Source organism: Gallus gallus, chromosome 1, assembly GCF_016699485.2.
Source record: "Gallus gallus isolate bGalGal1 chromosome 1, bGalGal1.mat.broiler.GRCg7b, whole genome shotgun sequence".
Taxonomy (NCBI): Eukaryota; Metazoa; Chordata; class Aves; order Galliformes; family Phasianidae; genus Gallus; species Gallus gallus.
In genome coordinates, this window is record NC_052532.1 from 193,357,545 (window position 1) to 193,383,364 (window position 25,820).

The following is a 25,820-nucleotide window of genomic DNA, read 5'->3' on the forward strand; positions in this document are numbered from 1 at the left end:
CTGGCAGCCCTGGGCCGTGCCCACTGCCCTGGGCATCCTGTTCCGTGCCCACCACCCTCTGGGGCACAGCCTTTTCCTCACAGCCCCTGACCCTCCCCTAATGCAGCTCCATGCCATACTCTCAGGTCTTGTCTCTGTCAACAGAGAGCAGAGATCAGCACTGCCCGTCTGCTCCCTGTGAGGAGCTGCGGGCCGCCATGAGGAGCTGCAGGCCGCCATGCTGGAGCTGCAGGCCGCCATGAGAAGCTGCAGGCTGCCATGCTGGAGCTGCAGGCTTTCATGGGGTTTCCCCTCAGCCTCTTTTTTTCTAGGCTGAAGAAACCAATGGACTTCAGAGCGCGCAGACACAGGTGAAGTGCAGGCAGACTGGAAGCTGAACCTTTCCAAACTGTTATGCATATCTCAGAGCACTCCTGTCCTCACTGCCTCCTGATTCACCAGGTAACTGATAGGATGAGAGATCATGGCCTCAAGTTGCAGGGGAGGTTCAGATTGGACGTTAGGAAGATCTTCTCAGAAGGAGCCCTAATGCATTGGCACAGGCTGCCCAGGGAAGTGGTGGAGTCACCATCCCTGGAGGTGTTCCAGAACTGTGGGGATGTGGCACTGAGGGACATGGTCAGTGGGCATGGTGGGATGGGCTGGGGTTGGATGTGGTGATCTTAGATTCCAACCTTAATGTTTCTATGATTCTATGATTCTCTATTGGGTCCCTGAAGTGAGAAGGGTTTTTCATTGACACCATGGATGCTCCAGGCATGGCTGTGTGCTTGCAGGATGCAGGACCTGTGACTCAAGATCTTTTTCTCATGGAACAGCTTCATACAGAAGTATGAATTAAATCTTTAGCATCAAGGTACATTGAGGTTGATGGCTTTTCTGCTCTCTCTCCTCCACTTCTCATTCATGCCATCACGTTGCTGTTTGCCATCCTTTTTTTCCCTGCCAGCACAGGTGCTCTGATGAGAATTTTGAGGAATGTATCCAACTTAGAAACAACACAGCCAAAACAGATGATTGTTTTCTAATTGTTTGCTTCCCTGATTCCATTTTTCCTACTGTACTCAGCCACAGCTTTGCAGTACTACACCCTGATGTGGCAGGAATGACATCTGGGGAAGAGCAGGAGACAAGGACTGGGAGGCCATTGTTTAAGCTGATACTGCTGTAAAGGGAAATGTATTAAGAAACCACAGCCTGAAGTGCAAGACCTTTAACTGAAATAATGGAGGGTTAATGTCACATTTCTTTAAATTCCTTAAGGAATTTGATTTATTGGACAGGGGCCTTCTCCACAAGAAAAGCAAACCAAAACAATGACAACAAAATACAAACACATGCACTAAACAAAAACAACAGAAAAAAAACAGCCCTTCATAAATCAGGAAATTATTATTATCTCATTCATTCTCTGCTCCTTTCTGTGCCTCTTCCTTTCAGAGGTAGAGCCTTGAGGGCACGTAGTGATGCACAATAATGCAGTAAATAAATAAGTGCCCTGGAGCTGAATTATGATTGCAAGTATTTTGGGACTGCATGGATTTGTGAAGACACTGTAAGCTGCATGGTAGAATGAAAGCCTGGCTCCAGCCTCCTGCCGAGAGCTGTTCAAATACATCTTTAACGAAAAAGAAAATCATGACAAAAGCTGAAAACAGCAAGCCTTTCCACCCCCTCACTCCTCATTTCTCAGTTCACCAAGTTGCAGTGATGTTTCCTCAGTCATTAGGAAACCTGCCAGAATCACCTTGTTCCTTCTTGTTGTTCAGTTCCTCATCTGCAACACCTGAAAAGAGAAAGTAAATGAAAAAAAAGAGCAAAAGTAAATGGGAAAAAAAAAGGAAAAGAGAAAGAAAAAGAGAAAGAAAGAGAAAAATATAGAAAATGAAAACGAAAAAGAAAAAAAGAAAAGGAAAAAGAGAAGGAAAAGAAAAGAAATAGAAAGGAAATAAAGGGGAAAAAAAGGAAAAATAAAAGAAAAAATAAAAAGAAAAATTAGAAAATAAAAATAAAAGAAAAAAGAAAAAGAAAAAAAAGAAATAAGAAAAAGATACTCTTTTAACCTACAAAATGAGTCTTGCAGCCTATGGCATGTTGGGAAGAAAGGGGCAAAGGTGGTTTTTGTAAATGGAAGTCTGCTCTTCACCTTAGTTTCTGAGGCAGTAGAGGTATTTAGCAATGAGGTTTTGTGGAAAACATCTTAACTTCTTCACTGGTGTGGTGCTTCCTGTGCTATTTATTCTGCCACTAAAAACAATTTGAATTCCTGAGGCATGTGGGTTGGGATGCTGTGCATGCTTGACTCTGTAGTTAGACAGAAAAAATGCCTCCAGAAACAAATCTGAGGCTACTGAAATTCATATCACCTTACAGAGATGCCTTTGGAAGGCCCCAATACCAGAGCAGTGCTTTGTGCTATTTGGTTCCTTATGCAAGCACTTGGGTCTGGTGCCAATGGAAACAGAATCATTAAGGTTGGAAAAGACCTCTAGGATCATCTAGTCCAGCCATCAACCTATCCCCACCACGCCCACCGTAACATGTACCTCAGTGTCACATCTCCATGGTTATCAAACACCTCCAGGGATGGTGACTCCACCACCTCCCCGGGCAGCCTGTTCCAATGGGCTGTCCAGATCTATTGGTACGACATTTTGGAGGCTGGGGTATAGAAAGAACAAGCACTTTAGGTGAGGATTAACAGCTCATGGGGGACTCAGTGTGTGTGTGCTACTTCTACCTGCTTTCTTCATCCCCCATTGTCTGGTTGCCTCATGGTCCCTTGCACATCCATTGGTCTCTCCAGTTCCTTACTAGGTCCTGTCCCAGCTGCTGTCTCCTGCTGTCTCCCATAGTGCACTGAAATGGGAAGTTCCTGAGGATGTTGGATCATCCAGGTGATGTGGCTACCGAGCTCCTGGTGTCTGAGCCACATGGCCTAGTGCTAATTCAGGTGGTAACCACAGCTGCACCTTCTGACCGTAGCACATATTCTTGGCTCTCAGGCAGGATCTAGGATCCAAAGGCACGTTATTAAAAAGCTTAATCTGAAAGAGCAACCAAGGAAAAGGACATTGGATATCAGGCATTACAAGACCTCAGAAAGTCTCTGCAAATGTAACACAAATGAAGTGGGTGAGCGTCAAAAATGTATACTTCCTAAATCTGAGAAAGGCCAACGTGATGGAGGCATGTTCAGATACCAGGCAAAGTGGTAATTCTCCTACTGCCCTTGCAGCTAGGAGACATGGTGTGACCAAAAGCATGAGGATCCTCAAGTGAGGGAAGACTGAAAGGCCAAATCTTTTTCCACCTCAGCTCACTAATTTGGGGCTGCAGAAACACAAACATAGCAACTGTCTGTCTCTAATTTGGTCTTTGGGTTTCAGGGCAAGCTTAATCCAGCATCAGTCTAATTGTGTAGAACCCTGTGGTTTAGTGAACCAGCCAGATCTCGTTCCCTATGGTTAATACTTCCCACTAGGATTTCATGCCTTTAATTCTTCTCTTGACATTCCTTTTTGGCATAGCTTAGGCTAAAAGACTTAGCTTCTGAAGCATGTCACTTGGGGACCTCTGAAACATTTTAGGATCTAAAAAAATGATATGTAAGTACAATCATTTCAATACAGTTGTTTAGTCGTCTCATTGCCATTAGGGCTATTAGCAGGCTTTCTATTCTGTATTTATGCAGCATCTTACTCATGGAGGTCTTAGCTCACAGATGGGATTCCTGTGTATTGTTAAAGAGGTTCACATCTTGCTAGTCCCTTCTTTTTTATGTTTCTTTAGCCAGCACACCTCTGTTTCCCTGAGAAGACCCTTCATGAAATGGTCAGAAGCTCCCTTAACCATATTTACTCGGTGTCCCTAAACCAAGATATGGACCTACTGCAGCAGATTGCATTAGAAAACTGTCTTTAAGAAAAGGTAAATGTGTGTCACTGCTCTGCTGGGAGAACTAGCACATCCTTCCTAAGCCTTCCCACTGGGACTTCCATGGGAATGGGCTCAGAGAGATGGCACCCATTCCTTCCAGCATGTCTGGGGGTGAGTGGAGGAACCATGAAGACTTGTGGCTTCTGCTGCTATCTGTGTGATGGCCAAAAGCTTTCCTTGTGGCACCTCCTCAATGTCTGCAGCACTGAGCACAAAACCTTCCCTGTGGGACAGAGTATGGGGGCAGGGAACTCCCTCTCCCTTCTCCCCTAAGCCCTTCCACTTAATTTGTGTCATTTTGTTCAGATGCAGCTGGAAAGAATTAAAATGTCAGCCAGGCACAATTGCCTCCTTTGAGATGAAAAGCTGCTGGAAGAAACAATGCTAACAAGCATGGCAAAAAGAAAAAGGAAAAACCTGGTGCTGTTTAGCTGGTAATAATTAGCCCCAGAAATGGAAAGAGGCAAGATCCAGTGTGTCTCCCATTCAGTTCAGGGGAGGTCCAGTTAAGACCAGATTGATGAGCTCTGCTTAATCATAGAATCATAGAATGGCCTGGGTTGAAAAGGACCTCAAAGATCATCTAGTTTCAACCCCTTGCCATGGGTAGGGTCACCAACCACTAGACCAGGCTGCCCAGAGACATATCCAGACTGCTAATTACTTAATTGCTGCTAATTCATTACTGGATGGAAGGCTCTGGTCTCCAGGATGAGCCCTTCATGCAAAAGCGTGTGGCCAACTGCTTGCAGAGAGCAGGCAGAGATGCTCTTGGGACTTGCCCGCGGTGGGAAGTGACCTTCTTGGATAGAGTTACTTGATGACCAGTGGTTGTGGGGTTTGCAAGGCTTGGAAGATCCTTCCCTATTGCTATTCCAAGTAGGGTGATGGAAGAAGTTATCTCTTTGAGCTAAACGATTTATGGAAGTCTCTCTCCTCCAAAGCCCAAAGAACTGTGGATAAAGAACAATAGATGCAAGGAATCACTGATGCTCCGCATACCTGTACTAGAAGAATAGACCTGACCTGGGAATTGTGGGTCTGGAGCATGCAACAGTTCTGCCAAAAATCTCAGTACTTCCGCCTACTGGCTGGTTTTGGAGAATCAGAAAATAGGACTGGAAGGGTCCTCCAGGGATTTTACTTCTGTAATACCTTATTAGAGATGAATTTCTGCAGGCAATATGGTTCCAACAGTCCTTCTTTTTCCATTATCCTCTTTCTAAATCTTCTTTTTCTTTCTGGGCAGTGTGAGGACGATCCAGATAACCCTGTGCCCATTGTGCATCCAGTCTCAGTTTCCAGCTGTATTTGTACCCAACTGCAGCATCTCTGTGATACTTCACATCTTCCCAGGGCACTTTCAGCACAACACTCACTTTTATAAAGCAAACTCCTTGGGTCAGGGCTTCTTCTGAGCCGTGTGAATGGCTTCATTTATACCAGGAGTGCATTGGGAAATAAAGGATTAGAGAGTACTTGGAAGGCCATGACATCTGAATCATTACGGAGGTATTTGCAAGCAAGAGATTGACTGACTCCAGTCTACCAAGCTCTTAAAATCTGTGACAATTATATGTGACTTTCCAGGGTTTTTGTTTTGTTTTGGTTTGGTTTTGGTTTTTTTTTTGCTTACATGCCCTGGAGTGGGTCAGCTTTTGCCTCTGTCACTGTAATGAGATGCTGGTGACTCAGTCTGCATCCACTATCATTTGGCTCAAATGTTTGATGTGCCTGGGAGCTCCTTTTTTTCCCCCCAGTTAAAGTAGTTGGCCTAATAAAAGATATGTTTTCTCTCTACAAATGTTGCTTAAGCTCAGCAATGAAGTCCTTGAGGAAATATTTATCTCTGTGTACAAAGAAAAAGAAGGAGCAAGATGGAAACTGGACAGGACGTGTCCAACACAAGATAATGGAGGTGACAGAACACCCTGGAAATGGCTATACAGTGAAACTGAGGGCAAAGAATGGAAAGCATCATAAAGAAAGATGCAAATCATATGTACATGACTGAGATCAAGAGCTCTTAGAACACAATTAAACGTTTCCCATGCCTGACATACAGGAGCTGCTTGATGGAACAAGGTAAAAGACTGCTACTAGGCAAGGGAATATAGCTATGCTAGATGCACTCCACAATCTAAAACTCTTTTTTTTATAAAAAAGCCTGGGCCTGTGCAAATGGGAAGCTGAGTTCATTTGGAATACCAACATATGGGTACCTTTCTTTGTTTGTAGAGATATGGGCTGCTCTTCTACCTCCTATCCGCTTCAGTATCTGCTGTGTTACAACATTTTTACAACACTGCAAACTCCCAGCTCAAGCAAAGTCCATCACTTCTGACTTCTGCTTGCACATGCCTACCTCTCAATGCAAACAGCAGAGCATTTCCCAATTTGGTGGGACAGAGAGCTGTGATCTGTTTTGATGAGTGTTTTCAAGGGGGAGGAAAGGGAAAAGAATGAGTACTCAGACAAAGCCAATTTTTACAGCCCAGTGGTCCTGCCAGACCTTTGTTCCTGTTAATCCCATCTTCTCAGATAGCAACTGCTCATTGGGAAGATGAGAATCTTCCCAGGATGCAGCTGGTGAGCTGTACAATACCCTCAACCGTGTGAAAAATGGCTTTCTCACCCTTTCATGTAAACTTCTTATGCTCTCTGAAGCATAACGATAGATTACCTGAATAATATTGTCTTTCACTAAGCCCTCCCTTTGGGGTGAGATTTCTTCAGTGATGCACTGAAATGAAAATCTCTTCTTGCTGGCCTCATTCTAGTGACTTTTACAACACACACCCTCTGTCCTTCCCATTTCATCTCTTGAATTGTAACGGATGTTTAAGTCATCAAGTCCAACTCCCCAGCAATGAACAGAGCCCTGTTCCCTCCATATGTCCACCACCTCTCTGGCTTTGGATGCAAGCATCACATCTACCACCAGCAGCATGAAATTCCACTGGGTTCCTCTGCTCTCCAGGAAGGGATTGGAGACCTCAACAACCAACAGAATGCTGCAGCTCTCAATACATAAATGATTAAATGCAGTAATAACCTCCTGACCTGTGCTGCCGAATTGGTTAGGAAAGATTTGTATTGATATAGTGACATCACTTTTACTACTGAAGCACCTGGAGGACCTCTGCATGAGGTCTATGATTCCAGTTGAAGAAGTTGGGCTTGCTTACTGATAAGCCATCAGCTGAGCTTGAATACTGTTTTCTGAGGTCCAGTGGTGTCATTGCAATTGGCTTAATGATAAACCAGGCTCTGAGAAACCTGATCTATCTGTAGATGTCCATGTTCATTGCAGGGGAGTTGGACTAGATGACTTTTAAGGGTCCCTTCCAACTCAAATGATTCTATGATAAACAGTGCTTTATTCCAGCAGTTATAAACCCTTATATGGATAAACTTGGCCCTTAGATAGAATTTAGATGTTCAATTTTCAGTTTAGTTCTATCTGCATATTAGAAAAACTCTCCTGTTCTAAGTGGCAAAGTTCTGACACCCAGATTTGTTATATCACAGTGAAGCTTTACTTGCCTCAGTGTTCTCAGCAGTAGCTGTGCCTTGACAACCTCACCAGAGATAAAACCACCTGTTAAGTGTATTGACATCTCTGAACACAGTTTTTTTTCCCCAATTGCAGGTGGACTTTAATACCATCAACATGCACTGTAATCCAAACACAGCAGATTTTTGCACAGAGGATCAAAGGAGTTGCACCTATACCATGCCCAGCACAAGAAACAGAAACAACTCCTGTTTCCCACTTAGCATCCCCAAATGACCACTACATCTCATCCTCTTGCATCTCAAATCCTCTTGCACCCTCTTGTATCATGTAGCATTGAGAGAATGCTGCTGCATAAAGCTTGCACTTCGCTGTACAGTTGTGCTCTTTTTGAGGACCCTCTACTTCTTGGTACTCCTTTCAACCCTTGAGAATCCCCATGGAGTCCCCTGGAAGCTGGAGGAGGAATTTCCCCTCCATTAGCAGCACTCTGTCTCATAGGGTCCCACCAGGAGGGCAGACAAGGAAGGCTTTGCCATCAAGGCGGTCTCTCTCCCTCCCTGCCAAATGGCCCCAGGGTGCCTCATTAGTCCCGCTGCTCCCTCACTGTGATGGAGCTCATTTCCTTTTTAATGCACAGGCTGACAGGCCTGGAAATATCAAACCCAACAGCTTCGCGTCCCACTCAGATCTGAAGCGCCGTGCGTCAGAGCTAATTAGCTGGATTTCAAATCAGAAGGGCAACTGGCTGCCTCCTCTGACAGCCTTGTTTCTTCAGGACCTCCCAGGAAGACTGTTTTAAAGTTTTCCCTTCTCATGCTTGAAAAGAAATCACAGGAAGCTTCTTTTTTTGGGGGGGTGAGGAGAGGGGGAAGGTGTAACGTGAGTTTTGTTTGCTTTGCCTCACCCAACACACTCAATACTTCCAAAAGGATGGGTAAAGATCAATTCTCATCCATCAGTCACCTTTGTTTCCTGATGTACCAGGATGAGAGATGTACGTTTTCCTCCCTACACCACCACCAAATCCTGCCCTATCTGTAGGGCTACCTTGGAAGAAAGTCGCTTTCTTCTGCACAATATGGGGTGATCACCTCCAATATGTTTCCTGGAACTTCTCTTCCTTCTCCTCTGCCTGCTGCTCTCCCTCTGAGAAGCCACCAACACACACAGTCACCCACAGCACTTTGGATTATAGGATTGGAAGAGGTGAACATCTAACTAGATATCTCAAATTGCATCCAATGTTTCCCACCATGTTCCCCATCTTAAGCTTCCATTAAACTCACAGTTTTTGACTTCTTATGTATTGGCCAGTGTAAGATAAGTGCTGATTTTGTGCTGATCAACTTTACACCATCAGAATAGATGTTGGTTTTAGGGCAGGTGCTTTGTGCTTTCTGCAGACTAAGTGTTCATGAACATTTAATTGCTGATAACCCATCACCTCCTAGCCAGTGAGGGACTCAAAACTTCTACTCCTCCGCAGGCCTCTGTGATGTGCAACAGAATTCCCCTAAAGGCTTCTTGTATTAATTGAAGCCCACCTGGAGTTGCTATTCCCTTCCCAAACCATTCAGCTACTTTTCTGCCCTCATCTCTGGACCTTTCATCAATTCTGCAGTGGATGCTGGGTTCCTACACAATATGTTGCTATGGGCAATTGGCAGTCTTGGGAACCACTACAATAAATTCCCACCTGAGCTCTCAGGCACCAATTCATCCAGGCAATTTCTTCTTCCTCCCCTCCTTCTACATCCCCAATTAAAAGTAATATGTCATTAAATTGCCTTTACATTTTTGTTGTTGGGCATGTCAAATGCCTTTACAATACCTGCTCTTACAAAACCTAAGACAAAGAGTCCCACACAGACTGGCTGCCCTCCATCACTTCATTACAAAACCCCTCATTGTACATAAAGCCTTAATAAAGAAAACCTAATGAGATGCTGGAGGGCCCCCAGCAACACAGCATTGGAGACCTGGGGAGGGGGAAGGCAAGTGCTCAGATCTCTGCAGCTTTAGGTAGCAGGAGTTATTCAACACAGGGAAGGCTCAGCTGAGCTGAATAAGTGTTGCTGGTGCTCTCCTCCAGGAAAGGCTTTCTGAGCCCTGAGGAAAAGCATTTCCAGTGCTAGGGGCTTGATATTTCCATTTCTGCACAGTGATGCTTTTCTCCATTGTGTGTCTGCATTAAATGGTCTACAGCTCCTCAAGAGCAAAGGAGTCAGAATGTGACTGTGGGAGAAGGCTTTCAGCTGAAAGCTTTGGCGTGTCCTACATGTGATGCCTTATTAATTCCTTTCAGTCCTCCAGTAGAAGAGGAAAAGATTATTTATTCCCCCTTGAACCAAAATGACACCAAAGCATGAGGAGGTTGCGGCAAGGTGGGTGTTGGCCTCTTCCTTAGCAATAGGAAAAGAGGTAGGGGCCTCAAGATGTGCCAGGGGAAGTTCAGATAGGATATTAGGAGAAACTTCTCCAGAAGAGAGGTCAGGCTCTGTAGTGGGCTGCCCAGGGAGGTGGTTGAGTCACCATCCTTGGAGGTGCTTAAAAAACATTTAGATGTTGTATTAAGTGACATGGCTTAGTGGGGAGATATCTGTGGTAGATGAACAGTTGGACTAGATGATCTTGGAGGTCTTTTTCAACCTTTGTGATTCTATTCTATTCTATTCTATTCTATTCTATTCTATTCTATTCTATTCTATTCTATTCTATTCCATGATTCTAAGAGATGAAAGGGTACCAAAAGAAAACTTCTACCTTTCTCTCCTCAATTAGACCATAATTAGTGAGTCTGGATGTATCTATGTTGTATGTAGAGACAGTGATGAAGTCACTCCCTTCACAACAAGTTATCCAGGCACAAGTAGACCTAGATCAGAGGCAAGGATCAAGATGTTACTCTTGTAACATACCCCTGAGATTGAGAAAGACTTCTAAGATCGTCCAGTCCAGTCATCAGCCCATCACCACCATGCCCACTAAACAACATTCCTAAGTGCCATGGCTTAAAAGTGGAGGCTGCCCCAAAGCTATTTGATCACAGCAGAGCAGCTTTGTCCTACCTGTCCCGAGCTATGCCAACATACTCAATGAAGGTTTGCACATCTGACGTTGAGTTAGGGAGCATCTGTGTCAACCCCATGACTGCAGCCTGGGTGGAGATGACAGGCTGAGCACATCTCCTGTGGGGTCAGGATTTGGGGCCTCTCATTGGATTTGTGCTGAAATATGTCCCTGTAGAGCTCTCTAGTGTTGCAGAGAGTTTGGGGTGAGAGCTGAAAGTGCTGAGAGTGAACCATGGCCCCTTGTGGGCCAATAGCTGTGGAAAACTGTTGAGCTTTATCCAGGCTAGACTACATCCGGGATGAATTGAAACTCTTCTTTTTCTGTTAAACACACCCCTCTCTAATCCTGTTGTGCACATGTGTAACCTGATCAGTTCAGTCTTTGCTAGAGGCGCTGCTGTCTCTGAAAGGACTGTAATATGGGCTGCCTGATGCCACACATGCTGCCTGTGGCTGTGTCAGTCATTACAATTTTTTTCACTATAGTGGCAGAACTCAGACAGCACAGCTCCCCTGTGGGAGGATCAACAGCAGCAGCGCAGTGGCACATAAAAGCTTAAGTTATGCAGTAAAACTGTCCCATCTTTGACCTGCAGGGACTGGCTATTGGGGCTTTAATTGCCCCACTTGCACACAGCAGAGAAAAGGATGGCTTTGTACTGTAGGGTTTGATAGCTTTGTAACCCTCTTTTCTCCACACTGAGACCGCCCTGAAAAGGAGGTGATGTGAATGCTTTCTCATATCTGCTCATTTCTAGGAAATAACGACTAAAACCTCAAAAGTCCCTAAACCGAAATGAAGGGAAATCCTGGTCCTGCTACGTGGCAGATGTGTGAGGAACAGGAAAATTCTGGATGAGATTGTGTAGACTTGCTTTCACTTGCTTTGCATTGCTGGAATTTCTCACACAATCCTTAAAAGTGTCCCTACAGGGGAGATGGGCCAAGGTGCAGTTGGTTGTATAAAGTTACGTGGTATGATGCTATCAAGCCACTCTGCCAGAAGCCAAGAATTTCAGGACTTCTCACACTGTCCCTGTGTTATGAATTAATTGAGGACTGCACTGGCTTAGCTATCATGTTAAAAATATGTGCTTGCTCCACCCTATTGTGGAGACTTTGAGTTATTTCACCGGATTGATGAGCTCTTCCTTCTGAACCACATCTGGAGGAACCAGACTGTTGTATCAGCTCTGCGGGGACAGTGCCAAGACAAACCAAACAGCCAGCCCTGCGGTTTGTGGATATTGTTCCAGCCCAAATCCAACTTCTAGCAATGGTCAAGGACAGTTGTGTCAGGATGCGTCAGTGAATGCTGCATAGTGCTCAGTGTACTCAGTGCATGAGGAGCTGAGCGCGCTGTAATTCCAGTCAGCATTACACATCGTAATGCTTGCTAGGAGGCCAGTCAGCATCAAGCTCTGCCCAGAAAAACCCGATTCTCCTTCCCTCAGCACGCAGAACTGCAGATGTTTTTAACAGCTGAAGCATTCTGCAGGTTTTAAAACCAAGACAGAATCATAGAATCATAGAATGGTCTGGGTTGAAAAGGACCATAATTATGATCTAGTTTCAACCCCCTGCTATGTGCAGGGTCGCCAACCAGCAGACCAGGCTGCCCAGAGCCACATCCAGCCTGGCCTTGACTGCCTCCAGGGATGGGGCATCCACAGCATCCTTGGCTGTGGATCCACCATTTTGCTCATCTCCTGCATCAGCTGGTAATCCAGTTAGCAAAGATAATTCAGGAAAAAAGACTGAGTTGTCTTTTTGTTTCAAAATTCAGTTTTGGGCACCTCAGTACAGAAAGGACACGGAGGTGCTGGAGCAGGTCCAAAGAAAGGCAACAAGGCTGGCGAAGGGCTTGGAGAATATGGCCTATGAGGAGAGACTGAAGGAATTGGGGATGCTTAGTCTGGGGAAAAGGAGGCTGAGGGGAGACCTTAGTGCTCTCTTCCACTACCTGAAAGGTGCTTACAGTGAGAGCGGAGTTGGTCTCTTCTCACTGCTGACAGGTGACAGGACAAGGGGAAATAGTATTAAGTTGAGCCAGAGTAAGCTTAGGTTGGACATCAGGAAACACTTATTTACAGAGAGGGTTGTTAAGCACTGGAATAGGCTCCCCAGGGAGGTGCTTGAGTCACCATCCCTGGATGTGTTTAAAAACCATTTGGATGTGGTGCTCAGGGACGTGATTTAGTGGAGGGTTATTAGAGTTAGGGTGGTATGGTTAGGTTGTGGTTGGACTCAATGATCTTTAAGGTCTTTTCCAACCTGAGTGATTTTATGATTCTATGAAAATTGTCTTCAGTGGCTGACCCTGACACTGGAAAATGCTCACAGGGGAAGGGAGGTACATCCTGGGACTCAGGAATGAAGCCTGGCAGAAAAGCTGTTTTAATTTCAAGAAACTGTTGGTCCTTGTGTCATAGTTGCAGAATCTGACTACTAGCAAAGAAACTCAGGTCTGGTCTGTTTCATAAGCTCAGTTTTGATACAGGTGTGATCAGATCTGGTATAAATTCTTGCTGGCAGAGGCACAGAAGTTTTGCTTCAGGGTAAGCTTTAATTATAACTGGGTGGTAGCTGCTGGAGAACTGGATGTTCCTCATCTGAACTGTAAAACACCACAAACACTATAATCCACTTTACACGTTTGAAGCAAGGAGGCAAGCTCTGCTCAGCTTTACATCCCATTTGTTGCTTGTTGCCTCCAGCCAGGTGCTGGGCTATCCACAGCTTCATCACCAAGTCTATCACAGTGCTCCATACAAGGACACATTTCACTCAAATGATGCTCATTCCAGATTCATAGAATGGCTTGGGTTGGAAGAGACCCCAAGGACCATCAAGCTCCAACCTTCCTGCTGCAGGCAGGGCTACCAACCTCTATATCTAATACTAGACCAGGCTGCCCAGGGCCCCATCCAACCTGGGCTTGAATACCTCCAGGGATGGGGTCCAACCTCTCTGAGCAGCCTGTTCCAGCAAAAATTTTGAATTTCCAGAAATTTGGAAGAACTTTGTAACCCAATCACTTTAAGAAAAACAAAACCAGGCACCAAATAATCCAGGTAGCACATCCCGAGGGTCTTGGTTTTGATCCAGCCAGTTTCTAGGACTAAGGCTATAAGGAGAGACCAGACTCTGCCCCAGGGAGCTCATTTTATGGCAGTCTGGACTTAGTCTGTAGACCACAGTCCATCAGTTAGTTTTATTTGAAAACCAACATCTGAAGTCACTGCTATTTTAAAGGCTGCATCTATTTAAAATGCACACACACGGAAGGGAGATAGAAATAGCAGGGGCTGTGAGGAAGAGGGGGGGAGAGGGGGGCGCAGAGCTCGAATTCTTCCTTGTCTGAACACATGGAGACTTGGACGCCTTCCATGGACAGCTCACAGCCCCTGTTCCTGGACTGCCAGTGGCAGGGAAAGCAGCATCTCCTGCACATGGTGACAGCTCTCTGCCATCACAGCTGGGTCCTTCTGTGTATTTTCAGGTTGTTATCACACTATTTATAGCCGGCACCTAGCTCTAAGCCATCAGATGCATTTGCGCTTGGGAGGGCTATTGCCACTTCCAGAGTCCCAGGCTCCAGGGATGCATGCGGTGTGACATCTTCGAGGACACGGGAACAGAGTGAAGAGGGAGCCTGACACATAAAATTGATGGAGAAGGCAGGCAGGACACAAGGTATCTCAGGACCATGACTGGCCTAACTGATAACATCTCCTTCCATATGATACCTACAGTTGTTCCTGTCTACTTTACAGTCCCATGGTGATGGGAGAGGTACCAAGCAGTGCAGTATAACCACCTTTTATTCTGAAATATTCTTCCCTCTGTCTCCTGGCTTCTTGCTTAAGGCTATTTTATTTTTATTCTTACCCCTGTGCAACTTCTGGAGACATTGGCATTGGCCACTTTCCCCATGGGAGGAACCTCTCTGCACCAAGTGGAGACCTGGCGGTCAGCATCCAGCATGCCATGAAAACTCTGGCTTCTGTCCGAGCTTTTCCCTGCCTGTTATAGCACAGCAGCTGTGAAGTGCATTACTCACAGATGTCTATAATTAGGGTCCAGTGCTGCCTTCCAATGGCATCTGAACCAAAAAGGCCAATGAAAATTGAACATTCTCATCTGAGCCAGTAAATCAAAGATTTATGCTCAGTGCAATTTTGTTTGAACTATTTAGCATCATCCCTACTGTGAGAACCAATGGCAGGAATCCTGACTCCAAAGGGATTGTATCTGAGCTGTTTCCAACAAGAAGTTCCCATGTGGCCAAGAGAGTTTATGTCCTAGAATTGCATAGGATCCTAAATGACAGAAGTAGGTCTCTACTGCTACATTTTGAGATGGTTATTTTTGCCTTCCTGTCTACCATGAAAAACTAATTTGCATCTTGACTTACACCACACCAGCTGTTTGCTACTGTTGATGAGCTTCAGTCATCTGTAAGTTATGTCAACAACATCACATTTTGCATACAGTGCATTTTCCAGCAAGTCTACACCAAGAACCTTTCCAGCAGCCACAATATCATAAAACCTCCTATAGAAAGTGACAGCACCCGAACCAATAAACATATTCAGAGTTTCCCTACGTAAAACCTACTTAAAATTTTGTTGTCCTTGCAGCTGAGCTTGTTGAAGACGCTGTGTCCACTGAAGATTGATATCTTTCTGCTGTAGTCCACACATTTTCAGGAGACTGTGAGGAGTAGGAGAGAGTCAAACATGCATAAAGAATGAGCAGTGAGGAAGAAGAGGTAGGACAGTGCCAGTGCAGAGTAGAGATGGTTAAAATGAGCTCTCACCAAGATTGCAGATCAGCAACCAGCAGAACTGAAACCAGACTTTATCTTACTGTTTCCTGCTCTGATTATCTGGATGCTTCTTTCGCCTCCTTTACTGCCAGTGTCCCTTTATTACTGCAGTTCAGCAGAAGCGAAGAGTAACAGTGTTGGTTTATCATTATCGTAATAGTTATTGATTTACATATTTATCTTTCATTAGTGTGCTGTGTTAACTTCATACTTGTAGACACTTTCCATTCGTAGCTGTGCTCCTTCCAGAGATGGGAATATCCATCATTCCTGGAGGTATGTGCTTGCTGACATTTTCTCTTTGAACAAAATATAATTAGATGTGCACACAGCAAGCACAAGGTTACCAAGCAAGAAAACAAAAAACAACATTGCATGAACAGGGAAGTACATCTGGGAGACACACTGATCCATCTAGGGACCAGTAGATAGAAAATCTGAATAATAGATAGACTAATACGATGCTATCAGGGCCAGTGTCCTGTCTGCTTAAATCTACTTCATCAAACATCATCAAGGACAAAATATCCCCTCTTCCCATTGCTGGATGAGTGATGATGAAGAAAAAAAATAACTGTGACTTGTTACACCTTGCTGAGTTAATCTAAGTCCTTGGTGTTTTGATTTCAGTGGGCACAGTGCATCTCTGAGCTCTGGACATCAAACTGGCTTGCAAGCACTCCAGTTTTAGAGGTACTGCTATGTCAGATAGCACCTCAGATTGGAAAAATTGCAGGCAAGCTCTCCTTTCTTTCCAGTCTGCTGCACTGCCTGCAAGTGAATTGAAGGTGGAATAAGTGCTGAGAGGGCTTAATCCCCACATGGCATGCATCCTTGAAGCCATGCACTCACATTTACCTTTATGTTTTTGTCTTTAGTGTTTGTACAGGCACTAAATTTGGTGTCCATGAAAGCATGAATCTGTGACCACTGATATCGTACTGCATGGTCCCAGCCTCAGCTGAGAGATGTGTTGTTTTGAGGTCAGCTCTGACCACAGGAAAAAAAAGTCAAACTCATTCTGAGAACAGAGAAAGAGAGTTATAAAATCCATTGGCAGCTGAAGGAAGACTTTGCCAGTTAATTTTAGCTGATCTGGCAGCCAAGGAGAGCACCTGTACTCTCTGCCTGCTACCTGGTGACTGTTGAAGGCTCTGTCTGCATTTGGCACATCCTGGGCAAGATGAACTGGCAGGTAAATTGGAAGTAGTAGGTGAGACAATAATTTGATTTCTCTCATTGGTTCAGTTAATGACTTTCAGTTAGAAGGCTGGTGAAGGGATAATTATTCTCCATTAAGGTGCAGCAGGTAGGCACAGACAGATGGCACACCAGTTTTCCCAAGGTATTCCAGTAAAACCGTGTAGTTGGAGACAAATCCCCTAGCCTGGATGTCAAAGGACATGTCAAGCACATGAACAAGAGTCTGAGAAAGTCTCAGGAGGTGGCCCTGATGAATTCTGATCCTGGTTGGCTTGCAGGGGGCCTGCAGGGTGTACAGACTGAAGAGTGGGCACATACTGCAATATAGTACTGGACAGAAATTCAATCCAGAATCTCTACCCTTCCACTGCAGATGACTGTGCATGGCTGCAGGGAACAGGATAGCCCTCTCTGTGGGTTGATACCATCTGCCCTCCTCCTGTGCCATGCGAGATGGTCAGGAGTCATTTAGTCCACCTGGGTGCTTAAGATAACCTCAGAAAATGAGAAGCTCTACTGATGACAGTCCCTGATGCCTCTTAAGCCAGCGATGTTTCGATGGAGAAGGCAAGAAATCTGAGTTCCACGCTCTTTCTACTACAGGGTGACCTTGAAGAAATCACTTCTGCTTTTCATGAAGGATGGGAGAAGCAGCACGGGCGAATCTGCTCCTCTGCTTCAGTGTTTTGGAGAAGTCCTGAGGCTAGTTACCCTATGAGTCAGCTTGATATAGAAAAAGAGTAGCAGCTTCAGCTTCTGTGTCTGTTCCCTTGGCTCCTTCCTGCAGTTCCTCCTGTAGCCCAGGGCAGTACAGGTTGTGTCACGGAGGACTCAGGCAATATACATAAGGATTTTGCTAGAAAAGACCTCCTTGGGAGACCAGAATAGCATTTCAGAACTGTCAGAAAAGGTAATTAAGAAAGGCAGGTGTCACATTCTCACCACCAGCATGAGAAAGTCTTCTTGGATGTGAATGTTGTTTTCTCTTCCATTTTTGCTCCATTGTTTTGGCCCATCCTACTGGGTCAGTAAAACTGCATCAAGCACTTCTCAACAGCCTCTCATTTTTCAGCATGAGGTCCTGTCTCCTGCATGCTGCTTGTCGTTGCCAAGCTATCCTGGAGCACAGAAATGTCAAGGAGCTCCAGACAGTCTTGTGGGGGTGTGTTGGAGGGGGTTATATCAACAGACTAAATAATGGATGCCTTGTGTGGGCAGGCAAAGCCAGTGCTGGGGATTCGCTGTGCTTGGTCAAGGAGGGTTCATGCTGATGTCACAGCTGGAAGCATTAGAATGGGCCACTTCAGATGTCTCGCAACCATTTGTGGCCCTGCTTGGAGGGGTTTGACAAAGAGCTCTTGGACAAAGCTGTGTGGACACAAGGAAGGGACTATCAGAAGAGCTGAACTAGGTTGCAGGGTCATAGAGCATGGGAAAGCTATGACAGAAGGACTTCTTATGCAGGATGGGTACTCACATGAGGCTTAAAGGATTGCTGTTAGAAATCATGCTCCCTTCTGCCTCATGTCCCCCATTTCTTCAAACTGATGCAAGGAGTAAGGAGAGCAGAAATGTGATACCCTTGAGAAAGTGATGCAATAGCAATATACATTTTTAGAGGGCACGGGCCCTACAAATGCTCCCTGAGACCAAAAATGAATCTGCCTTCCCGTGGGTCTCTGTGGTTAATCCTCTAATGTCTAATCAAACTTGTTGTAAGCTTTCCCTCTGGTATATCAGTAAAGATTTTCTCCACTGACTTTTAATAGAAAATCTTTAACTGGAGAACACCGTCAAGGCTTCCACCTTTCTGTCAGGAGTGTTTGAAATTCGGCAGCACGTCCAAAAATTACTGGGTAAAAAAGAACATTAAATGGCTATGTAGGCTAAAACACTTCCAGAGAGGAAATCACAAAGGTAGAACGACTGCATTGTACTCATTTCCCTAGGAAAGTAGGGCAAACAATATTTTTGCTGCTTTTGGTTGTGTCCTGCTGTGCATTGCCATCTTCAGTCTGCAGACATCAAAAGCTGTAGTAACCATGCATAACATCTGATGTTGAACAGGAGGAGATGAAATACCACATAACAGGGGACCTATTTATATCTAAACTTCCCAGGCAATAACATTAGAAAAAATGTTTCATAAAATATATAAGGTAACTGGAAGCTCTCTAACAATTGCCCGTCATATTGTGAAATTTTATTCTCCTTTCAGTGAGAAGCAAAAGAAGCTTTAAACAAAGTCCTGGTTATGACTCGAATGAATATGGAGGTGTTCATGATCACATCTCTCCCTGCATTGTTTGGAGCAACAGAGTTATAGCCTAAGAAATGAGACCAGGTGAGTGATGTCACCAACAGAAGGTGACATTTCACAGCACTGTCCCCAGACAGCCCCACATCCGTTCCAGGAATCACTACAAAACCTGGCAGACAGCAAGATGCTGAGCAGCAATGTGGATGGCAGTGGTTGAAAGGGATTTCAAGGAGGCTGAAATGATGTGATGAGGAATCTTTCCTTGGAAAGAAGGAATGATATAGGGGGATACAACCAGTCCGGTTATATGTGAGTTGGCTTGTCACAGAGATTTATGCTCCCAGATACTTTTATAACTTCCTTAACCAGGAAATAAACCATTCCTTATGACAGAAATGCAGAAACATTTTCTTTGAGTGCCACATTAATGGAAAGAATCAGCAGGAAGTCCTTGAAAAATCCCGACTGATGCAACATAATATATTGTCTCTATCATCAAATCTTGCCTCTGCCACTGGGGAACAGATGGATGTTCCCCATGTCATGACCTTTATGATGCTGTGAAATGTGAAAGCCTGATTTGGTGTGTTTGTGCCCACATGCAGGAGGCTGTGGATGCCCCATCCCTGGAGGCATTCAAGGCAAAGCTGCATGTGGCTCTGGGCAGCCTGGACCGTAGCAGGGGGGTTGAAACTAGATGATCATTGTGGTCCTTTTCAACCCAGGCCGTTCTATGATTCTATGATTCAAGTCCTATCTTCTTCCCAAATTCTTCCACCTTTAATTTGTTAGTAGCAGGCCTCACCATTCCTGTCCTGGCTCAGATTTCTTCTTAGCCCAGATGTTCAGCAAAATGTTGAAGAGCTAGCCATCTCTTTAGATGAAAGATTACTTGACTGGGCACAAGGTTTCCATCAGATAGCATAGGACAGATGATTGTGCAGCTGTAAATACATCAGTGAAAACCCCAGAGCTGGAACAGAGAGAAACTTTGTGGCAGTGCCATGAATCATGACTGGTTATAGGACCTGGAGGGATGTGTGACCAGTAGTGGGGACAAACAACTTCCAGACAGTAGGTTGTGTGCACAGCTACATGAATGTGCACAGCTTTTACATCCACTCCAGTGATGCTACACTGAGCCAGGCAGGGCATGGATTTAGCAGGTCTTTGGTAATTTGAGGCTGTCTCCAGACTGTGATGTTATCATGGTCTAATTTCCCATGTCTGCTGGCATTAATTGTAATGACTACAAATGTCCCTGACAGTCATGTGAATATCATATTATTTTGGAAGGCTGTTTATTTCCTGTCTCCTGAAAAGCACATTCTCCTCCCTTATGAAGAAATTAAACCAGAAAAAGTCTCCTCCCTTTGGAAACCGAAGAGGCTACTTGAAGACACTTGGCTCTTTCATTTCCAAAAGGCTGAAAGACACCATGTTAATCCCAGAGGGTTATCTATGTCATACTGGTCACTTTGCTAGAACAATATATCCAATTGGGTCAAAATCTGCTCATTTAGAGCAGTCACATGTATTTGTAATAGACCATGAATTTTCCCAACCAATTTGGCCTCATTCAGAATTATTTGAATGTTCTGGTGGCTGAGGCAGCACCCTTTGTTGAATTGGGTAAGACATCGAAAACTCAGCCCACCCCAAAGTCAAGAGTTTGTGTATTCTGAAAATTTTAGGCATTGTTTGGCCTTGGGAAATCAGCTCATAATGTAACATGTCATTGCCAGCCACCCAGGCTGGCTGTCATTGGTTTTAATCCAATAAACTTCGACCTTTCTATGTTCAGATTCTTGAACTGCTCTCCTACAAGAAGGACATGTGAAAATCCTTCCTCCAAATCTGAAGCACTGGTAGGTGAGGGTATCTAAAATAGCTATAACCTTATCTGATACACTGGGAACTAAACCTGGAGTCTTCAGGAAGCATACAGGGTCTGTCACAGCAAGAAAAGTCAAAATAGACTCACCTAGCTAAGGCTGAAAGAGTTCAGTTTAGAAACAGGCTGGGACAAGTAACCCACACCCATCTCATACAAAGACATTGGAGACAGCAGTGAAGCTATAAAGCAAATAAAGCAACATCTAAAATTGCCAACCAGGGGATCAGGCCCAGCCAGCGTGGAATCATGAAAGGCAGTTCCTGCCTGACCAACCTCATCTTCTTCTGTAACTAAGTGATCCACCTGATGGCTGAGGGAAAGGCTGTTGATGTAGTACATCTTCAGCATAAGATCCTGACTTCAACAATGCTTTTGACACTGTCTCCCTCAGAATTTGCCTGGAGAAGCTGGCAACCCATGGCTTGACTCTTTGCTGGGTAAAAAATGACTCCCCACCAGGGAGGTGGTGGAGTCACTGCCCCTGGAGATGTTCAAGAAAAGTGTAGATGTGGTACTAAGGAACATGGTTTAGTGGGCAATATTGGTGGTAGGGGGATGTTTGGACTAGGTGGTCTTAGAGGTCTGTTCCAACCTTAATGATTATAAGATTCTATGATAAATATCACCTAGATGTACGCTGAGGTTCTACCTTGACCACTGGTTGACTGCCCACTGCTGCACATAGGATCATTCAGGGACAGAGGTGTGAAAGATAGCAACAGCTACCATTGTCCTGCAGGTGCTGTGGGCTACAGCGAATGCCTCACACTAGTCCCATACACAGCTGATAGGCCCAGCAGGCTCAGAAAACCCTGGGGCTGTTTTGCTACAGGGAGCATCTTTTATTTCCTGCTTTCCTGCTGTAAACATATGGCCATCATTCATAATAATCACTGATTACAACATTCTCTAATTGAGCACGAGACACTTTGGTGCACAGAATTGGATAAGAACACATTGGCTGGCAATCTAAAAAGACAAAAGTGAGGATTATCTCTGTTCATTCAGGGATATGATGGTCTAGAAGAGTGGTAATTTTCTATATTAGTCACAGAATGACAGAATGTATGAGGTTCTTTGTTTGGCCAAGAAAAGAGGAGGCTGAGGGGAGGCCTCATGGCGGCCTGCAGCTCCTCACAGGAGCACCCCAGAGGGTGGTGGGCATGGAACAAGTTGCCCAGGGCAGTGGGCATGGACCTGAGCTGCCAGAGCTCAGGGAGCATTGAGACATCACACTCAGATGTCAGGTTTGGATTTTGGGTGGTCCTGTGTGGAGCCAGGGGTTGGGCCCAGTGATCCTTGTGAGTCCCTTCCAACTCGGGATATTCTGTGATTTTATGATTTCCTGCACATCTACTATGGGCATATTTTTTTATGGATGCCATCTGGAAGCAAATTTCCAAGTGAATAAGAAACATGCCTTTCCTGTTTGCTTTAAGCTTGAAACCAGAAACTTCTTCAGAAGTTCCTTCATCACGAAATAGCAAATAATCCTCCATTTCTTCACAGTGCTCGTGGCTGTACAGGTCATTTGAACGGAAGCTGAGGTGGGTAATTTCACCTGCAGATTACCTAACCAGGATTACGGTAATCCTTTTTCCCTCCAAATGGCTGTTGTTATTTACATTTTGATTTTGGTTTCAAATCGACTTCTTCATATGACTTGGCAGCAGCTTCTGTTGTGCTTTGTTTCTAAGGAAATATTTGGGTCAAACATAGCAACCAGAAGCTGCTGTTATTATTGTTTAGCAAATAGCCCAAGCCTTTGCTCTCCATCCAAACATCCCTCTAACTTTGAAGAGTTTGGAAATCTAATCCCACACTGGGGCTTTACAAACAATCCCTCTTTTTATAATGGGCCAAGCCACAAAGCCAAATCCAGTCATGCTGAACCCTCATTGCTCAATACTGGATGGGAGCTCCAATAGCTGCAGCATGTTTCCAACTCTGTTATTTGTTACTGCTGTTACGTCATTACTCCTTCTCCCTTTATCTGTAGGAAAATGCAACAGACCAAAACTAATGAGACTTTCCAATTTTGTCAGTGGTGTTGTTGCAGAGCTGTATCCATTAGTTAGCTTGAGGCTAACTTATCCACCAAGCGTGTCAAGAGAGACCTCAGAGATCTCACCCTTTTCCTATCAGACAAGACTCTTAAGTTTCTTCTGTGTAAACAGACCTAAAACACCTCTGTTTCATCTGTAGTCAGACTATCACACATGAGATAAACATACCCCATTTATATTCAAACTTTTGCCACTTGCTGGCTTGTTCCATTGTGAATTTTTGTGTTGTATTTTTTTTTTTCCTCCAGAATAGCACAATAAAAATTTAATGACGCTCTGCATCTATAATAGACGCATATGGAAATCTATGCTGCTTAAAAGTTAAGCATTAAGTGTTCTCCTCATAACTAATTGCTGCAGAGGTTTGCACTACCCATAAAAGAAGACTCAGCATGGGGCAGCAATAGCTAGGACTAGCACTTATCCTTTGCTGTCTGGGGATGTGACCCACTTTAACAAATCTTAAATACAAATCCAACCGCTGATATAGGCAAGGGAGTGGAATCAAAAACATAATCAGTACCTAATTCCTACATAAGTGCTTGTTCTGGATTCTTCCAGCCATCTTGTTATATGACTTCCAAGTCCTTGTGGCTTTCAAACTTTTCCGTTGAAGGTTTTTGGTTTCTTATAGCTTTCTGGGAAGCTGTGATATTTCTTTAGTGTATTTTTACAAATCTATCTGGGCTCTATAGCCTCATCCGTTCTACTAACAAATATTCTCTAGCCTTGGAACGAAATAATGCTGTTCAGGCTTGGTTCTCTTCCACCAGAACATGGTGGTCTCCTTCATGCTACCTATCAGGTATTGTCATCAGCCTGTGCTCTTCTCTAGATGGCATGGGCGTTGTCTCTTCTGTTTTCTTGGCATGAGACAACTGGACTGGACAAGTCAGATGAGTGCTAGAGTCCATGCCCTGGGACAGGTTGTTCTGCTGGGGCAGATTCACACCACACCTGCTGTAGCCATATGAACTGGATGAACTCAGCGGTCCTAGTCAAGCGCTCCTCTGATTTTACCTAAAGAAATTCAGAGGCTAATGAACAGATGATCCTAAAAAAGTCAATGCCAGAAATGTTGAAATAAGCTCCCCTGGACAATTAGCTGGGAGCAGAGCTTGCCGTGAGCAGAGATGAAACAACTAAAGCTGAGGTACACTGTGTGATTTATTGCTCTACAGTTGAACTCAGAGCTGGCATTTCCTCCCACTAGATGCTGATAGCAAACACAGAGCTGCTCTGGGAAGCAGGGAACACTGTCCTGCATAGGTGAATGCTGGAGTAGATCTTGCTGCTCTTGATGTCACTCCCTACAGCAGATTTTGGCACTTCACCCTACAGTGTGACTAGCAGCAATACAAAGCACGAAGGAGTTTTATGAAGGTATCACAGCTTGGAAGAGAGGTGGTCAGCAGAAAATGGCTTACCCTCTTGCACCCAGCACATTGTGCTGTATGTCATTGCCTCAGGATAATTCAGGATGGTAAGTAAACTGGAGTCATCAAGACTAATTGTTGAAGTCAAGTTCTCCAAGTATACAGCCAGTTATCTATGGCAGCAGACTGTCAAGGAGCAGCAGCGGCAGGAGAGCCCTTTCTCCAGCTCTTCCTGTCTTTCCTCATTCCCAACATCCAGTCTAAGTCATGTTCTAGCTCTTAATCAATCCTCAGTTTTGCCGGGAAGCTTGAGCCACATCCTGTCCTTGATTCCTCCATCACTGATGAGAAAGGATCCCAAGACCTTGGTCTGACCTGTTTGGTTTCATGCATAGAAGTCTGTGCATCATTACTGAGCTCGGAGCCTTGAATTCTGTGAAGACAGTTCCTTTTGTTCATGATACAACAGAATAATCACCCTTCCTTTTCTCCTGAACTAAATGAGCAGGGCCACTAAGCTAAGTGTGCTTAAATACACAGCTTTTTGGCACCATGACAGCAAAAAACTGGAATTTGGCTAGCAATAAACTTTATTATCCTTTGCAACAATACCTCATCCCTGATTAGTCACTGCTTGAACTGGTGTCAGGGGCTCATTCCCTGGAACAATATGTCTTCTGCCCTGGAACAAGGCTTTGTTGTCAAGAGATGGGCGCTATGAGGGAAGACGTATACCTGAAGGGGGGTCCATCTGGGGGTGAGGGCAGAAGAGGTGCTTTGATACTGACCTCTCTCTTACTGCAAAAGTTTATTCTATGCAAAATTTGCCTTTTTCTATAGATATATATATTTTCTCAGACCTCCATTAGCATTGGCACAGATGTCCACTCTGGGGATTTGCTTGCTTTTCCTCTTTGTATCTGTTTTTCTGACAGGCAGTGAAATAATAGGAGTTGACATCCTTGTCTGGATGTTTATAACAAGCCAGTTCCAGCTAAACAAACTCTGGAGGAGTCGTGTGTATTTTACAAGACCTCAGAAATAAGAGTGCTGATAAAGTTAAATAGAACCCTCTTTGGAAACCATGCCCCATGGACAGGGAGTGGTGACTATGTTTTGTGTTCAGCTCATAGGTGGATGCACAATGGGAACATCGGAGAATAAAGACCTACGTATAAGCAACCAGTGAATGAAGACTTACATGAAGACTTAACTGTTGAGCAGGAGACACAAATGCATTTCCATTATCATTTCAACTTGACTCCTTCCACCCCTTTGCAATAATTCAATGACTCCTGTTTCCATAGCAATGAAGGGCCTCAATGTTTTCGTGCAATTGTCTTCAAAACATCCCTGAGAAGTGAGGAGGTATTGTCTGCAGGCTGCAGCTGGGGAAATGAGGCACAGCACGATGTGTTTTAATCTGTCTCTTTTAGCACCTGACTGGAGTGATGGGTTCATTTCAACCCCCACAGCTGCAAGCAAGGAGAGAGCCCAACACCATCATCCCAAAACCACGCCATGCTCTGATGTCTCTCTGTTTTGGAGAGGGAAAATTGCAGATGTAAGGTGTTTTACCCACTAAACAATCCAAATATATTGCTTAGAAGCAGTAAGACTTTGCAAGGGAATGCTAGAAGGCCTCTGGACAATCAGA

The 25,820-nt window shown here is 44.6% G+C and overlaps 1 long non-coding RNA gene across 2 annotated transcripts; it reads right to left on the reverse strand.

The window, feature by feature from the left end:
• Positions 1-1,244: 1,244 nt before the first annotated feature.
• Positions 1,245-24,667, reverse strand: LOC124417121. 2 transcript variants are annotated; one of them, XR_006931109.1, is made up of 3 exons: positions 23,311-24,667; positions 2,815-3,012; positions 1,245-1,786 (listed from the first exon to the last, which is right to left on the reverse strand). It is a non-coding gene; the product is annotated as an uncharacterized LOC124417121 (long non-coding RNA). The 2 variants fall into 2 exon arrangements; XR_006931110.1 differs by having other exon boundaries at positions 2,547-3,012.
• Between the last annotated feature and the right edge of the window lie 1,153 nt (positions 24,668-25,820).